We start from the raw sequence: 17,632 nt of genomic DNA, 5'->3' as shown, positions 1-17,632 counted from the left end.
TATGCTCTCCCACAGCGATTTAGACTGTTGCCAGGCATGACAAATGTTCCCTGAAAATCATTAGCAACTTGTAGTTGATTTCATGCTTTCTCTAATTCCTATATCTCACTAAGCCATGGATCAGCTATGAAGTAATAAAAATATAATGCTACTCCATGGAGGTAATTTTGGAGATTAAAAGACTCAGTACTTTTGATCCATCAAAATGCTCTCAGAGCATCACTAAGCTCGTTGAAATGACTAGGACAAAATAGGTTTATTTTCCTTGTGCGTTTCTGAAAGAAAATGTCTCCAAATGACCCAAAGGGAATGCAACTGTTTACAGGTTTCTTTTCCAGTTTGAAATGCATGACAGAAAGAAAGACAGAAAGACTTTTATAAAGGTTTAAAGGAAAAAGGGGGTAATAATCCAACAAAAAAAACCCCAAAATATGGCCCATGTGGGGGACCTGATACAACAGACAGAGGCCTGGGGCTTCAGCCCACAAGGCCTGCGCTTACAATCTAAAAAGAAAAATATCTAGTGCAACGTCAGCTTGCTGAGACCCCTGCTGGTACCCCAGGAAGAGGCTAGCAGTATCACAGTGTAAGACTAAATGGCCACCCTTGACACTGCAGAGCACCCCCTGAATTGCCCAATGTTCCTGGAAAGCGTGCACCATTTCCTGGAGGACAGCATGCTAAAACTCCAGCGACAGGCGTGTCCATACCAAAAACTGGAAGAGCTGCAGGGCACCACCTAAGCCAGCCCCGGCAAGACGGTTCCGGCAGCTCTTGAGGGTGGCCATTTTAGCCTAGCCAAGTAAGAAGTTGGCCAAGCAGATGATACCCCCATTGGCCACCCAGTATGGGAAGGAAAACAAGTAGGTGGCCTCTGACTGACAGACAGACTACTTTTTATACAAGTGTATTATGGAAAAAGGGGGTAACAATCCAACAAATAAATAAAACACTGCCCATGCAGGGACCCAGGTACAACAGACAGAGCCTGGGCCTTTGGCCCACAAGGCCTGCCCTCACAGTCGAAATATAAAAAATCCAATACATCAGCCTGCTGAAACCCCTGCCTCTACCCTGGGAAAAGACTAGCAGTATCACAGCGCGAGAACTAAATGGTCACCCTCAACACTGCAGAGCACCCCCTGAACTGCCCAATATGCCTGGAAGGCAAGCACTGTCCACTGGAGGACTGCATGCTCAAACTCCAGTGACAGGTGCAAGAGAAAAAAAAGAGAGAGACAAATTCTCAATGCTACTTTCAAACTGGAAAAGAAATCACTTAGTGTACCATATACTGTATCTGTTGCATTCCACTCAGATCATTTGGGGATTTTTTCTTTTAAATGAAATGCACAAGGAAAAATAAATCTATTTTGTTTACCAGTCATTTCAACAATCTTAGTGGTGCTTTGAGAGCATTATGATGGATCAAAAAAACCTGAGTCTTTTAATCTCCAAAATTATATAAGCATATACATGCACACAATACAAATATATATGGGTGTGTATATGTGTGTACACACCCACTCATATATATGGTGGTTATATATAAACCCACTGTATGAAATAACTGAAAAGGGACACATTCTTAAATAACTAAATTCTACCCTGAAATATCATTTAAACTTTCATGTTAGCATTTATATGCGATAGGAGAAATTTATAGCAGTGCTAAATATTTTTTTTATCTCTTGTGTAATGAAATGAGGGGTAGTTAAATGAATCCACTATTAACAAAAGAAGTTCAGCTGTGGTTAAGGAGAACAACTGCAGTACTCTTATGCCTCCATGTGGTACAACAGTGAATTGCAGAACTGTATAATAAAGGCTGCTAAAAGCAGTAACTTTCTTAATTGCTAAATCCTACAAGTAAAAAAAGGAGTTAAAAAAGTAACAAAAAATAAAAACAGAGGATTTAATGACTAATTTATCTTATACAATCTTGTTAGTATAACTATATACAGCTCTGTACTTTACAAAGAACAAGCAAAGAATACTGCAGTAAGTTGAAGATCCCTTTAAGTAAACAAACCTGTGCAGGACCTGGCAGGGTAGGCATGGGAGTCCCGGGGGCTCTAGTTCCTCCGGCCCGGTAGTGCAGCTGAAGCTGGCTCCGCTTTGGTCCCCACCTCCAGGCCCCCCTGGGCAGTGCAGGACTGGGGAACTTTCAGTTAATAGAGTATTCTGGTTAGTAAAATGCCGGTTAACACAGCTTTTACTGTAATGTGTAAAGGTCCCAACACTTGGTATACATCATAACAGCTGCAAATAAAATCTATTCTTCATTACAATAAGCTAACCACAGTATTTCTTAAGGGGAAAAAAAAGTCTGCAAAATATTTTTGATTTTTTTAAAAAGGGCATATTTCATGTCATTGAAATTTTTGCTGCCAACTATAGATGAACTTACCAGAAACACAAAGCATATTGACAAGAGCACACAGGTGAGGAAAACAGAAAGAGAAAAAATGGTCTCAGCTACATATATTTATTAAATAATTACATCATGAATGTACAATTTTACAGCAAAACACTGAGACAAACAACATACTAAGTTGCAGCTTCCTTTCCTTTTTCGTGCCCTCGTGACAAGGTATTTAGTAGAAATCACAAATTCGCTGGAATCTGACAGGGCTGTGCCATGAGTGCTTCTGCTGTGGCCTCTAAACTGCCAACCATGCACCTTAGCACCCATGCTAGCCCGGTCCCCAGTTGTAGCTTAAATCCTCAGAATATTAGCTCCTTAAATTTTTATTTATTATTTACATACAATTATAACATACTTGAATTGGAAAGAGAACTTTTTTTTTATGTCCAAGTATAAATAGGAATAAAATACAACAAAACAGATGTCTAAATACACTGTGTGACTTCCGTGCACACAAAAGTCAAAGGCAAAACTCCTACCAGATTCAGGAGTGCTTGATCAGCAGGGATCTGGGTTTTCCATTTGCCACAGAAAAACACAGATTTTCTCTTTTAAAGGAGAAAAACATGAGAAACTGTGGGTTTCCCCTTGCAGGCCAGCAGAGTTTGAGCCTGCAAGGGGCTGCTTGGGACTGGATGGAATGGGAGGAGGGCAATCAGACAGGGTGCATCGCATGCGCATGCACATGGCAGACAGGCAGCATGATGGACAGCAGCACCCACAGCCCCCCACAGGTAAGTCGATGGGGGCGCATAGGCAATGCAGTGGGGTGGGGGGAAGGGGCATAGGTGATGCGTTGGACAGCCATGGGGTTGTGGGGGGAGGAACATGCCCAAACAGATCTCTGCACCCACAGGAGGCATGGGGCTGCAGTGTGGCTGGACTGGAACAGGCAAGAGCCACCTCTGTGGCCCACTGGACAGGACCCAGCACAAGAGGGCAGAGTGGGGTGACAAAATTAATTGCTGCTGCTGCCACTGCCAGGACCCCCATGCCAGCTGCACTCCCAGCAGCACAAGGAGTAATGGGCCAGGGGGACTACGCTGTCCTGCCACCAGCCGCTTGCACGCCAGGCTGTGGCTCTGCCCTGTCACCATGGCCCGGCTGCTGCCAACATCATCCCTCATAGATTATAGAGTCGGAAGGGACCACAATGGATCATCGTGTCCGACCCCCTGCCCCTGGCAGGAAAGAGAACCGAGGTCAGATGACCCCAGCCAGGTAACTGTCAAGCCTCTTCTTGAAGACCTCCAAGTTAGGTGATAGTACCACCTCTCTTGGAAGCCCATTCCAGATCCTGGCCACCCTTACTGTAAAAAATTTCTTCCTAATGTCCAACCTAAATCTACTCTCCACTAGTTTGCACCCATTATTCCTAGTTACTCCCTGGGGCACTCTGGTAAATAGCGCATCACCAATTCCCTGCTGTCCTCCCTTGATAAACTTATAGGCGACTACAAGGTCACCCCTCAGCCATCTCATGTAAAGGCTAAAGAAAACCAGATCTCTCAACCTCCCCTTGTAGGGTCTTTCACAGAGGCCACTAATCATGCCTGTGGCCCTCCTCTGAACCCTCTCCAGATTCTCCATGTCCCTCTTGAAGTGCGGCGCCCAAAACTGGACACAGTACTCCAACTGCGGCCTGACCAATGCGGCATAGAGGGGGAGCATCACCTCCCTTCATCTGTTGGTCATGCATCTGCTAATGCACGACAAGGTGCGATTGGCCTTGTTACAGGCCTTGTTACACTGCTGGCTCATGTTCATCTTGGAGTTAACTATGACTCCAAGATCTCTCTCAGCCTCTGAGCTGCTGAGGAAATCACCCCCCCAACCTGTAGGTGTGCTGGGGATTCCTCCTTCCTAGGTGAAGTACTTTACATTTATCTTTGTTGAATTGCATCCTATTTTGTTCCAACCATTGATCCAATCTGTCCAGGTTGGACTGTATCTGCTCCCTGCCCTCCGGTGTGTTAACTTTGCCCCATAACTTGATATCATCTGCAAACTTGGAAAGGGTGCTCTACACACCCTCGTCCAAATCGTTGATGAAGATATTAAATAACACCAGTCCAAGGACCGAACCCTGCAGGACCCCACTGTCCACTTCCTTCCAGGCCAAGAACAACCTGTCCACCACCACTCTCTGGGTGTGGTCCCTAAGCCAGTTAGCCACCCACCTGACTATGTAGGCATCCACTCCACAGCCCGTAAGCTTCCCTATGAGAACAGGATGCGAAACTGTCTTGAAGGCCTTCCTAAAATCCAGGTAGATGACATCAGCCTCAGCTCCTGTGTCAAGGCAGTGTGTGACCTGGTCATAAAAGGCTATAAGGTTTGTCAGGCAGGATATACCTGTGATGAACCCATGCTAGTTTCCTTTCAGTGTTTCCTCTACTGGGCCTTCACAAATGCGCTCTTTGATGATTTTTTCCAGTATTTTCCCAGGGATAGAGGTAAGACTGACTGGCCTAAAGATACCTGGCTCAACCCTTCTCCCCTTCTTAAAAATGGACACCATTTTGGCCCTTTTCCAGTCCTCAGGGACCTGGCCAGAGCACCATGAGTGCTCAAACAGCCATGCCAGTGGCTCAGCTATGACAATGACCAATTCCTTTGGCATCCGTGGATGGAAGTCATCTGGGCCGGCTGACCTGTACCCATCCAGCCCTTCCAAGTGCTCCTTAACTAAGTCAGCACTAACGTTTGGCTGTCTGGTGCCTTTTGGATATTTGTCTATGTTCAAGGTGGGGGAATTGTCTTGGTCAATATTTAGGAATACTGAAGCAAAGATCTCATTGAAGAGCTCTGTTTTTTTCCCTGCATCAACCACCAACTGACCTGATTTGTCCTGCAGGGGCCCTGTGTTACCCTGTGCCTTCCTTTTGCTCGCTATGTACCCTCGTCTCAGGCCACAGCTGTACCTCACAGGGAAGGTGGGATGGGAGGCAGCGTGGGTGGCCTGAGGGGAGTGGCAGCAGCAGCCAGGCCGTGGCAGTGGGGGTGGAGCTGCAGCCTAGCCTACGAGTGGCTGGCAGTGGGAGGAGGCGATGGCAGTGAGGACCCTACCAGCTTGTTACTCCTTGTGCCACTGGTGGCATGGCTGGCACGTGGGTGCTGGTGGCAGCGAGTCATGCTGCCCCGTTCTGCCCTCCCACACTGGGTCCCTCCCATTGGACCTGGGACACCGCTCCTGCCTGTGCCAGTCTCCCCCCCCCACCTTGAAAGGCTGGGGCAGAGGGGCACCAGCAGACCTGGAGGGAGTAGGGGGCTGTGGGTCAGAAGTGAGGGGCACCAGCATATCAGGGCTGCTCAGTGTCACAAAGCAGTGGGAGGGACAGCTAAAGCTGGACCCACGTTACGGTGAGCAAATGGAGCAGAGGAAGCTCTGATTTTCCATGATAAAAAAGCCAAAACCAAATGCCAAAAATATACAGGTATTTAGGATTTATTTTATTATAATGATTGAGACGCAGGTAGGTTTCCAAACTTCTTTAAAAATTGTAAATACATATACATACTAGTCAATTGCCTGTCAAGAATGACTGGAGGGGGAGGTGGGCAGGTGAGGAAATGGAGCTCCATGTCCCCCCCATATCTGGGCGTGCTCCCTCTTCCCTCCTGCTACTTGGGGTCCAGGCCTACTCTCCCTTTCCCAACCATTGTGGCGGGGAGGAGCAGACCTGAGGGTGGGGAGGAGCTGGTCCGCTGTGGTGGGAGGGGAGAGGGAAGAGGAGCAGCAGGCCTGAGCTTCTGCTGCTGCTGCATCAAGACGGGAGGAGCAGGCTCGGGGGGGACGGGGGGGGGGGGGGGTGTCTTACAGATCTTACAGTGGTGGACATAGCATAAAAACAGTCAAATTATATAGACCACAAAGAAAAACTGAAGAAGAGAGCCCATAGAAGAAAAAGGAAGAATTGATAGATTTCATTACTTCATTCTTTTGTCCCCCCCATCCTGAACGTTATAGAGGCCACATTTAATTGGAAACCACATTATTATAGAGCTACACAACACAGTGGTTGCACTCTCTTACATTAAGGATTCTTGCTCTCTCTCTTTGCATTTTATAACAAGTTTTAAGTACTTGTATTTTCTCACATATCACATGTTCCTGTTCCAAAGTAGCCCAACATGCTCATTGTACTGCCCCTTATCCAGCATATGCAGGGCTACTTTGCTTTTCTCCCCCTTTTTACTTTGTTGAAAGTGATACTCTTAAGTTGCTAACAGGCCAGACACTGCTGCTGAGGGAGAAACGGAACATGATCAGAGGCTGTAAACAGACCAGCCACTGGCTGCTGCTGCCCCACATTTAAATCTGGTGATGGCTACAGTAGGGGTACACAAGAGGGAAGCTGCTCCATTAAACCCATGACGAAGTGTGATCATGAGCGGGATGAAGGGATTATTTTCCCTTAGTCACTGAAAAATATTTTCTTCTTGGAACCTTCCTGAAACAGTTCCGTGCAGCTCAAAGGCCAGTCCTGAAACATAAGGTGCATGGTATGTGAGAAAATATTGTATTAAGTGTAGTTGTTATTGTTATCAGGACAACTGAACACAAATGAAAATCTTTTAAACTGTTGCATGTTTTAATAGACACCCTCAAGAAAGAACTTGTGTAACGTTTTTCTGTATAGCTTAGAGCAAGCAATTTTGGTAGAGTGTAGAAAAGAAAAATCTTCAAAGAATGTTAATACTCCTTGTCATTTCTTCTCAGAAAGGCTCAAAATCATGTTGGTCAGAAAGGCAAAATATTCCCCTATGCAGTTACCACAAACTCATATATTGCTTGAAAAAAAAGCTTATATGTTAACTAAGTGGTAAATAGTTTCTTGTCACTTTAACCCTGGGCATTTTTTATTTTAGCAATTCATTAGATATAGTCCCTTCTAGTATCTAGAAGGCACTTAAATACTTTGTTATTTAGGAAGCACTTGGATATGGAGATGAGGGTATCTAAATTAAAACTGACTTGAGTTTGAAGACTATAAAATATATTGACCAAAGACCTGTAAGTAGTGAAGTACCAAACTCAAGTGCCCAGTTCAGTGTTAAGGCTAATCTTATTTATAATCATCAATAAGGATGGAGGAGGAGGAAGGGGGGAGTATGCCTCTGAATTTGGTTTCATTAGTAATGAGTTACTGATGAAAACAAAACCAAAAAATATATATACACAAGACAATTAGAATACAAATGTGGTCCATTTTTTAATAAATACATTAAAAACAACCGATTTTTATATAATCCATACTTACAACTCTTCTCCTTGTTTTGCCTTCTTGTCTAAAACCAGATAGATTTTCCCAAAACTTCCACTGCCAAGTTTCTTCTGAAGAATGTACCTTCTGGCAATCAAGGTATCTGAGAAGGTGGAAATAGATCTGGAAACACCGACATGCTGAACAGCTTCTTGGAATTTCAGCATTGCTCCATGTAAGAGAGATTACATTTAATTCCCTAAAAAGTATCTTCCAAATTCAAGCCTCCTTAATAATGCTCCTGTGATTCCACTGATATTCAAAAGAAAACACCTAGGCCCAAAAAAAAACAAAAAAAACCCCACTTAAATATTCAAACTGTTAATTGTAATATATACCCAAAAGTGTCAACTTGCCACTTAAAACAAGTTAAATAGGCTCACTGCTCATTAAGGCTTGGGTGGTAGATTTTAAATTGAAACTTTAGATAATATAAAAGGCGCACTGTCAATTTAATAGGTGGGGAGATCTCTCTGTGGCTGTACAAAATAAATGCCTCAGCAAATCAGGGTAGTGGGGGATATGAAACAGAGATGTTCACTCATGCAGTTGTTAAAAGATCACAATCTGTTCTGCAAGAACAAACATAATTGCGTGCTGCACACCAAAAATCCCTCCCGAGGGTTCAAATGGGTATGCTATTGACCTTCACTTCCTGTCTTTAACCTACTAGTATTGCTGCCACATTCCAGAACTAGCATCATTTCCCTGATGACCTATCCCCATCTTCTGATGTGCCCCCATTTCCCCACAGCTTGGTGTCATCCACAAACTTAATCATTGCACTTTCCACACCCTCGTCCAAGTCATTGATAAAGATTTTAAAGAGCACAGGCCCAAACACTGATTCCTGGGGGACACTACTGGAGAAGACCCTCCAGGATGAGGCCATCCCATCAATTACAACTCTCTGGGATCGGCCTCCAAGTCAGTAGCCAACCCACCTCACTGTGGACTGATCTAGGCCAGTGCCCTCCAGTTTAACTGAGACAATCACATGGGAAACAGAATCGAAGGCCTTGCTGATGTCTAAATGTAAACATCATCTTAAAAAAATATTTGTTTACCCTCCTCTAATTGTATCAATTAAGCAATTAATGGATACCACAGCACCTCTAAACCCGGCCAGGGAGCACCTGTGAGGGAGCAGCTAATCACTTAATTGATGAGCCATTAGGCTGCTAGCTGTTTTCCTCTGAGGCTCTAGGACCATATTAGTCCCCCTCTCCCCTCCCCTTCGGCTCACTCCTCCCTCCTGGCCACCTTCCTGCTTTCTGATTCCTGCTGTGGACCATGCGGTTTCTCTCCCCAGCTTCCCTGCCAGACTGCATCCACCTGGCGCTAAAGGATAACTGGTAAACTAACCAGTTATCACTCCACTTATTGGTTAAACAATTAATCACTTCACCTTTCACATCCCTAATTGAGTCTAGTCCCCTGCATCCACAGATAACTATCCAAAGCATCCTAAAAACCATCCTTTTCAACACACCACAATCATAGAGCACATTGTGAAGACAAAACCAAAAATACCCTACAGCTTCTTGCAAGCAAAGAACAGGGGAGACAAAGGCACTGCTAATATCCTCCCATTGCAATGGCAGATAAATTAATAGGCTAATTTATGTTCAGCTAAGGTTAATATATTTAAATCCACTTATTTCAAGAAACCTTCCTGTCTCTCCTTTCTCCTTCTCACTAATAATATTTTCTCAATCACTCTCCTGAGACTCATTTGTTTTTGTATTTCTTGTTTTAATCCCTAATTCTGCAGAATTAAGAACTAAAAAGGCACCCTTCTGCTGACGTGATTTTCAATTGTAAAACAAGGATTACAGATTATAAACTGTTGGAGATAGGAGCCATGTTCCACTTCCCATATCTAAAGCATCATTAGTGTTCATAATGCCATATATATTTTTTTTTCCATAATAAAGACCTTCAGGATCCTCTGAAGTGAAAAGAGTTAACATGAGATCTTGTTAGCATTATAACTTCACATAGGAAATCAAAAAATGTCTTCAGGAAGGTAACCACCATTTAATTCGTTAACAGCAGCATCAAAATGTTTTGTGTATATAAAAATCTCACTTACTGGGTGAAGTGAAACAAGAATATTTAATTGTAAAGGCTGCATAATACCTGGCTGCAAGCAGCAGTTTTCTGTATCTAGCCATTCCAGCACCAGATTATGATTCTGTATTTTATAGTAATATTTTGCTTGCATGAAACTATTGTAAACACCCATCTGCAGAAATGCTAACATATTCAGAGCCAATGGGTTTAACTTGGCATTGTTACTACAGTATGAAATGCAGCCAACTTCTAATTACTGTAAGTCATTTTCATAATGGTGCAAATTATGTACCATCTTTTCTTCTAAAAAGTAAAAACATTAAAAAGAACATCCCTTTGATTCTATATCCTCCTTCAAATACCAACCATGACAAAAATTAGTTCTGTAAAGCAAAATGTAGCAAAGTACAATGGTTAAATAATCTACTATCTGTATAATTCCTAATCTGTTTTACAAAGCATGAAAGGACACTGTTTAGGTGGGCAGGGGAAAAAAAAGTTAAATGCTAAATTTCTGTCCCTATAAATTCTACATATTTTCAGTGAGTTTTTCTCTTGACAAGACAATGTTTCTATGCTATTATTTTGCAAAATAAAGTCCTACATGGAATATTTTTTTGAAAAGATGAATATTTAAAAATAATAAACAAACATACAGGAACGATAGAGAAAAGCCCAGCAACTCTCAGGAGATTCAGCAACATAACTCAGTTTCTCTCTCAAGTAACTGCATAGCCACCATTATTCTCCAAATGCTTCACAATTTTTCATGATGCAATTTTAGCTACTGGACTGGGACGCATGATTGTACTTCCATCCCCACCTCTGCTACGCACCTGTTAGGTGCCCTAAAACAAGACACTCCACCTCTCTGTGGCTTGGTTTCTCATGCGTAAAATCGAAATAAAGATTCTTTCTCTGTAGAGTGCCTTGAAATCTACAGATGAAACATGTTGTGGAAGACGCCTATGAAGTACTTTAGTATAGTGTGCTAGTATCTACAGCCTCTTTGAGAAAAGCATGGTCTAGGGATCTGAACAAAAGACAAAGTCTAAGTTTTCAACACAGCTAAGTTTTAAACAAAGCTCTAACTTCTCCCGTGTCTTTGGGTATGTCACAAGCTCTGTTTCTCCATTTATAAAATGAGGCCAATATCTTTTCTTTACCTGCCTCCCTTGGGGCTGATGAATAATTAATGTATGAAAAACTGTTTTAAAATGAAAAAGTTCTGCTTTCATGGGTATCTCTTTCTTTCATAAAGAACACCCATAGAAACAGCTGGGAGCCAGGGAGAAGCCAGCAGCACTAGTAAACCACCAGCACCTTGCAGTCCATAGTTACACTACATCACGATCAGCTTCTTAAGTGGGTATATTTTATGTGAGTATACTTTAGCAAAGACTACTTGAGTGCCACAGAAATCTTCATAATTGTTATATTGTTCAGGTTGTGACACAGAAAGACCAGACAGTCAAAGCTTGCGTGCAATCAGCAGCTTAATCTACTCTGACTTTCTCTCATCACCTCTTTCTATGTATTCTGCACAAAGGGTCAAATCATGACATACCCTAAAGCCGTTATAATGCCCTCTTACCACAGGAAGGGCAAAGAATGGGTAAAATGTCTCTTCAGGGAATTCCACTAGGCAAGAATGGGTCCAGAATAGGGGAATGGGTCCCCTATAATTCCATCCTCACAGCTGTCAGGACCTGAGGCAGTAAGAGTTTGGTGAGGGAAAGAAGTGCCCAAAATACACTGCAAGGCAGTACAGAGACATCCTGAACAGTTCTAATCAATCCAGAAGTCACAACTGTCCAGAATCAGGAAGATGCGAAGGGTGGCTCAAGTCCTCTGTCCATCATTTGCCCTCCACAAAATATGATTTTTGTGCTGCACTTGATAAAGTGAACATATGAATCCAGCACATAATTTCAGCCCTAAGCTTAAATTCCATTCGCTCTTAATCAGTGTTTTGCACCAAGGCTGAGGTATCCAAGTGTTGCTAGTAAGAACACAGGGCTGAAAAGGAATTTCTGAGTCATCCACTCCAAGTAATCATGCTATATAATTCCCTTCACTTATATATCAAATACATTTAAGATGGATCTTAAGTTTCTTACTCCTCATTACACCTGTGGGAAGGTTGTTCCAGAACCTCATTGCTGTAATGGTAAGGAACTTTATTCTAATTTCCAACCTAAGCTTATTATGGAACTCATTTGTTCTTGGACCTCACCTGATACTTCCTAATACCACAAGCCATGCTTTCACTGGCACCACTAGTGAGAGTGACAAAATAGCCCATCCCCTTCCAGTTCAAGAGGTAGCATGTGTTTAAGGGTACCACTGCCACTCATGTTAAGTTTGCAATGTAGACCTGGTCATATTTGCCCTTTTCAATTGCATCCCATCAATGGCTTAGTCACAATCTGTGGTCCACTAACATACCCATGGCTTTCTACTTTTTTTCCTCATTTCCAACTGACAAGCTTCCCATTTATAGCACAAGTCCCTAAGGATATATCATCTTGCATATTATACTAGTAAATTTAATCCTGTTTCTATTACTCTAGTCCTCAACATCATTCATTTCTTCCCACATAATAGTCTGATCTTCCTCTGTATTGATAATACTTCTTAACTCTATATTATCACCATATTTCATTAGCATACTTCTACTTGTGCCAAGATCCTTAGTGAAAATATCAAATAAAATTGGTTTCACCCTGAAAAAATCCACTCAATTTCCTTTTCAGTGGAACTGACTGTCATCTTCCCTTTTTCCACTATTTTATCCTCCATATATTTCTGGTACTGATCCCCATATTCTCCATTTCAACTAGTAATTTTCCACAAAACAGTGCATCAAATGTTTTACTAAAGTCCAGATACATTAGCTCTATGACTTTTGTCCTGTGAAAGAGTGAATTATCTTATTAAAGATATCAGATAAGGCTGGCATAATCTATCTGCAGTAAACCCATGGTGCCTGTCCCATTTATGACTTTAATTATTCTTTCCTTCAAAACTTATTCTGAAGTCTTGAATACTATTGAGATCAGACTAATGATACTGCAGTTGCCTGGATCATTTTTCTTTTCTTAAATATAGGCTTTTTTCCCCCCCCCATGCTCAAGTCATAATAAGTCTTTCTACAATTTGAGGGATTAATTAAAAGCTCTTGCTACCATACTTGCAGTCTCTCATGTTAGTTCTTGCAGTATTTTGGAATAAAGCTTAACAAGTCCCCACAACTTGAGTCCACTAAACTCTTTGAATATTGCCTTTCCCCTAGCTAGAATAATTTCTACCTCCACACACACATTCCTATTAGCCTTTGATTTTCTGTGTTCTACAGTGTCCTCAAGGTGGAGGCAAAGTTAGTTTTCACTCTATATATGGATCACCTTTATTCTCCACCCCATCTTTACTATAGAGCCCTATACTTATAATGTAGCAATCCCATTTCTTCTTTCCTTGCTCTCTTCTTAGATATATAGTTAAAGAAACTCTTATTGTTTAATTTCTTTCACAACTGAACTTACCTTGATTGTGGGAAATCTCACTTTACCCCTGCACTTTCTGACCTCCACAACAAAGCTTTCTTTGCTGACCTTTTGTTATTTATACACGCTCTTTTTATTCATGACACCCCTTTTTTAAGTTCCTACTAAATCAATTTAGTAAGAGATGGCACTACAGCCATTTCAAGGTAAATTGTTTTACCTTCAATGCAGACAAGAGGGGGTAGAGGAAGGAAAAGGAGAAGACTCCCCAGCCTGCAGCCTACTCCCCACTGCTGAAAGACCTGCAACTTAAATGGCTCAGGGACTGGACTCTTCAATAACCTTGAAATCCATCCATGTGCTGTGGTAGGGGTCATCCTCAAATTGAGGGATTGCCGACAACCAAATCTATTTGGGCTTGAGGCCTATGAGTCTCACCTACAAGATTTCCCCCCCCTTTTTGGGGGATGAAAGTCCCAGGGTGTCTGCCTATGTGACGTAGGGTCTCATTATTACACAGTGATTTTGGGTGGCTCCTGGAGCATTTAACACCTGAAAATGGTTTTAAGTGCTTGTTACGTGGCTCAAAGTTAAGCCATTCCAGGGCAAGATTATTCCTGATCTGTGCTACCCAGCTCATGTTACATTAAAGTGTAGCCACTTTAGACCAGCATTTCTCAACCTGTGGGTCACAAGAGTATATAGAAGGGTCATAGACAAGCTTTAAAAATGGATTCTCCTTTAGAAGAGAAAAACATGGGAAACCGTAGCTTTTCTGTTGCAGGCTGGCAGAGTTCCAGCCCCTCCAGCTTGCAAGAGACTGCTTGGGGCCCCCCATGCCTCACACGCATCCACGCCCTGCCCCACACACTGGGGTGGAGAGCAGCAGGTCGGGAGTGAGGGGCACTGGGTTAGGACCAGCCATGGGTCCTCATACAAAAAACGCTGAGAACCATAGCTCTAGGCTACACCTTAGTGTAAACACTCCACTGGGCCCCACCCCCCTACTGGGCCACATCAGGCTCCACTCATGTTAAGTTTGCAATGTAGACCTGGTCATATTTGCCCTTTTCAATTGCATCCCATCAATGGCTTAGTCACAATCTGTGGTCCACTAACATACCCATGGCTTTCTACTTTTTTTCCTCATTTCCAACTGACAAGCTTCCCATTTATAGCACAAGTCCCTAAGGATATATCATCTTGCATATTATACTAGTAAATTTAATCCTGTTTCTATTACTCTAGTCCTCAACATCATTCATTTCTTCCCACATAATAGTCTGATCTTCCTCTGTATTGATAATACTTCTTAACTCTATATTATCACCATATTTCATTAGCATACTTCTACTTGTGCCAAGATCCTTAGTGAAAATATCAAATAAAATTGGTTTCACCCTGAAAAAATCCACTCAATTTCCTTTTCAGTGGAACTGACTGTCATCTTCCCTTTTTCCACTATTTTATCCTCCATATATTTCTGGTACTGATCCCCATATTCTCCATTTCAACTAGTAATTTTCCACAAAACAGTGCATCAAATGTTTTACTAAAGTCCAGATACATTAGCTCTATGACTTTTGTCCTGTGAAAGAGTGAATTATCTTATTAAAGATATCAGATAAGGCTGGCATAATCTATCTGCAGTAAACCCATGGTGCCTGTCCCATTTATGACTTTAATTATTCTTTCCTTCAAAACTTATTCTGAAGTCTTGAATACTATTGAGATCAGACTAATGATACTGCAGTTGCCTGGATCATTTTTCTTTTCTTAAATATAGGCTTTTTTCCCCCCCCCATGCTCAAGTCATAATAAGTCTTTCTACAATTTGAGGGATTAATTAAAAGCTCTTGCTACCATACTTGCAGTCTCTCATGTTAGTTCTTGCAGTATTTTGGAATAAAGCTTAACAAGTCCCCACAACTTGAGTCCACTAAACTCTTTGAATATTGCCTTTCCCCTAGCTAGAATAATTTCTACCTCCACACACACATTCCTATTAGCCTTTGATTTTCTGTGTTCTACAGTGTCCTCAAGGTGGAGGCAAAGTTAGTTTTCACTCTATATATGGATCACCTTTATTCTCCACCCCATCTTTACTATAGAGCCCTATACTTATAATGTAGCAATCCCATTTCTTCTTTCCTTGCTCTCTTCTTAGATATATAGTTAAAGAAACTCTTATTGTTTAATTTCTTTCACAACTGAACTTACCTTGATTGTGGGAAATCTCACTTTACCCCTGCACTTTCTGACCTCCACAACAAAGCTTTCTTTGCTGACCTTTTGTTATTTATACACGCTCTTTTTATTCATGACACCCCTTTTTTAAGTTCCTACTAAATCAATTTAGTAAGAGATGGCACTACAGCCATTTCAAGGTAAATTGTTTTACCTTCAATGCAGACAAGAGGGGGTAGAGGAAGGAAAAGGAGAAGACTCCCCAGCCTGCAGCCTACTCCCCACTGCTGAAAGACCTGCAACTTAAATGGCTCAGGGACTGGACTCTTCAATAACCTTGAAATCCATCCATGTGCTGTGGTAGGGGTCATCCTCAAATTGAGGGATTGCCGACAACCAAATCTATTTGGGCTTGAGGCCTATGAGTCTCACCTACAAGATTTCCCCCCCCTTTTTGGGGGATGAAAGTCCCAGGGTGTCTGCCTATGTGACGTAGGGTCTCATTATTACACAGTGATTTTGGGTGGCTCCTGGAGCATTTAACACCTGAAAATGGTTTTAAGTGCTTGTTACGTGGCTCAAAGTTAAGCCATTCCAGGGCAAGATTATTCCTGATCTGTGCTACCCAGCTCATGTTACATTAAAGTGTAGCCACTTTAGACCAGCATTTCTCAACCTGTGGGTCACAAGAGTATATAGAAGGGTCATAGACAAGCTTTAAAAATGGATTCTCCTTTAGAAGAGAAAAACATGGGAAACCGTAGCTTTTCTGTTGCAGGCTGGCAGAGTTCCAGCCCCTCCAGCTTGCAAGAGACTGCTTGGGGCCCCCCATGCCTCACACGCATCCACGCCCTGCCCCACACACTGGGGTGGAGAGCAGCAGGTCGGGAGTGAGGGGCACTGGGTTAGGACCAGCCATGGGTCCTCATACAAAAAACGCTGAGAACCATAGCTCTAGGCTACACCTTAGTGTAAACACTCCACTGGGCCCCACCCCCCTACTGGGCCACATCAGGCTCCCTGCTCCCCTCCCTGGGCCCCTTCTCGCTGCACCCCCACTTCCCCCCTGCTTACCTAGTGGCTGCCTGCACCATCTGTCCTGGGGGAACAGGCAGGGAGGGGTTTAACCTGTCTGCCCAGCCACCACTGCCACTGCTGCTGCTCTCTGGGCAGGCTCAGCCCCGGGAAGAGCAGGACGGGTGTCCCCTCCCTGCCTGTGCCCCTCGTACAGGCGGCCGGGGAGCTAGAAGCAGGCGGTGGGGGGGGTGTGGAGAGACTTACCTTTCAGTCCCTTGGCGCCTGCTCCACAACAGAGCTCCCACTAACACCCATCACCCCCGCCGCCCCGGACCACTTACCTGGCACGGCCCCGCCCCTGGCTCGGCTCGGCTCGGCTCGGCTCAGCCCCGTGGGGAAGGGGGAGGGGTCTCAGCCCAGCCCAACCGGCTGCCAAGGCTCCCGCCGCCCTACGTTTGGGCTCTGTTGCTAGGAAACGCCGTGCGCAGCCCGACGGGAAACGAGTGCTCTGGCTGAGCCACTAGGAAGTCAGCCCGGCTGATTACGTGACAAGCGCGGGAACGCCGTTGCTATGGCAGCTAGCCGAGGTCACATGACGCAGCCCAGCGGTGGAAGCAACATCCGGTCCCTGGCAACCTTCGCTGCCCAGGAGCGGGTTCGTTTTCTGCGCCCCCCGGTCCCGCCAGCCGGAAATAGAGCCCGGGGCAGGCTGGGACCCGCCGGAAGGATGGGGCGCTTCAGGGGTGGGGCCGCGACAGCAACTGACAACACCAAACTGCTCTTCCTGCTCCTCTCCTCGGAGCTCGCTGACGTCCCAGTCCCGCGCCTGCGCACCAGTGCGCGGCCCAGGAGCGGGTTCGTTTTCTGCGCCCCCCGGTCCCGCCAGCCGGAAATAGAGCCCGGGGCAGGCTGGGACCCGCCGGAAGGATGGGGCGCTTCAGGGGTGGGGCCGCGACAGCAACTGACAACACCAAACTGCTCTTCCTGCTCCTCTCCTCGGAGCTCGCTGACGTCCCAGTCCCGCGCCTGCGCACCAGTGCGCGAGGAGGGCCGTGTCCCCTGCGGTTTGCGCGCGGTCCCCCAGCGCCAGGCCGGCCGCCCCCCATGGGCATCCCCGGGCTGACGCGCTACGTGGAGGAGCACGGCGAGTT

At 44.3% G+C, this 17,632-nt stretch overlaps 1 protein-coding gene across 1 annotated transcript in view; it reads right to left on the bottom strand.

Annotated features, from left to right (window-relative positions):
• The window catches only part of NEK11 (NIMA related kinase 11), a 205,092-nt gene extending 188,239 nt beyond the window's left edge, over window positions 1-16,853 (bottom strand). Inside the window, exons 1-2 of the mRNA XM_025200289.1 lie at window positions 16,823-16,853; window positions 7,693-7,798 (exon numbers count right to left, since the gene is read on the bottom strand). The gene's annotated coding sequence lies outside the window, so the exon portion shown is untranslated. The remainder of the gene's footprint in view (window positions 1-7,692; window positions 7,799-16,822) is intronic.
• Between the last annotated feature and the right edge of the window lie 779 nt (window positions 16,854-17,632).

Source organism: Alligator sinensis, unplaced genomic scaffold (assembly GCF_000455745.1).
Source record: "Alligator sinensis unplaced genomic scaffold, ASM45574v1 scaffold54_1, whole genome shotgun sequence".
NCBI classification, from domain to species: Eukaryota; Metazoa; Chordata; order Crocodylia; family Alligatoridae; genus Alligator; species Alligator sinensis.
Note: the sequence above shows the minus strand (reverse complement) of the source record. Positions and strands in the feature narration are given on the sequence as shown.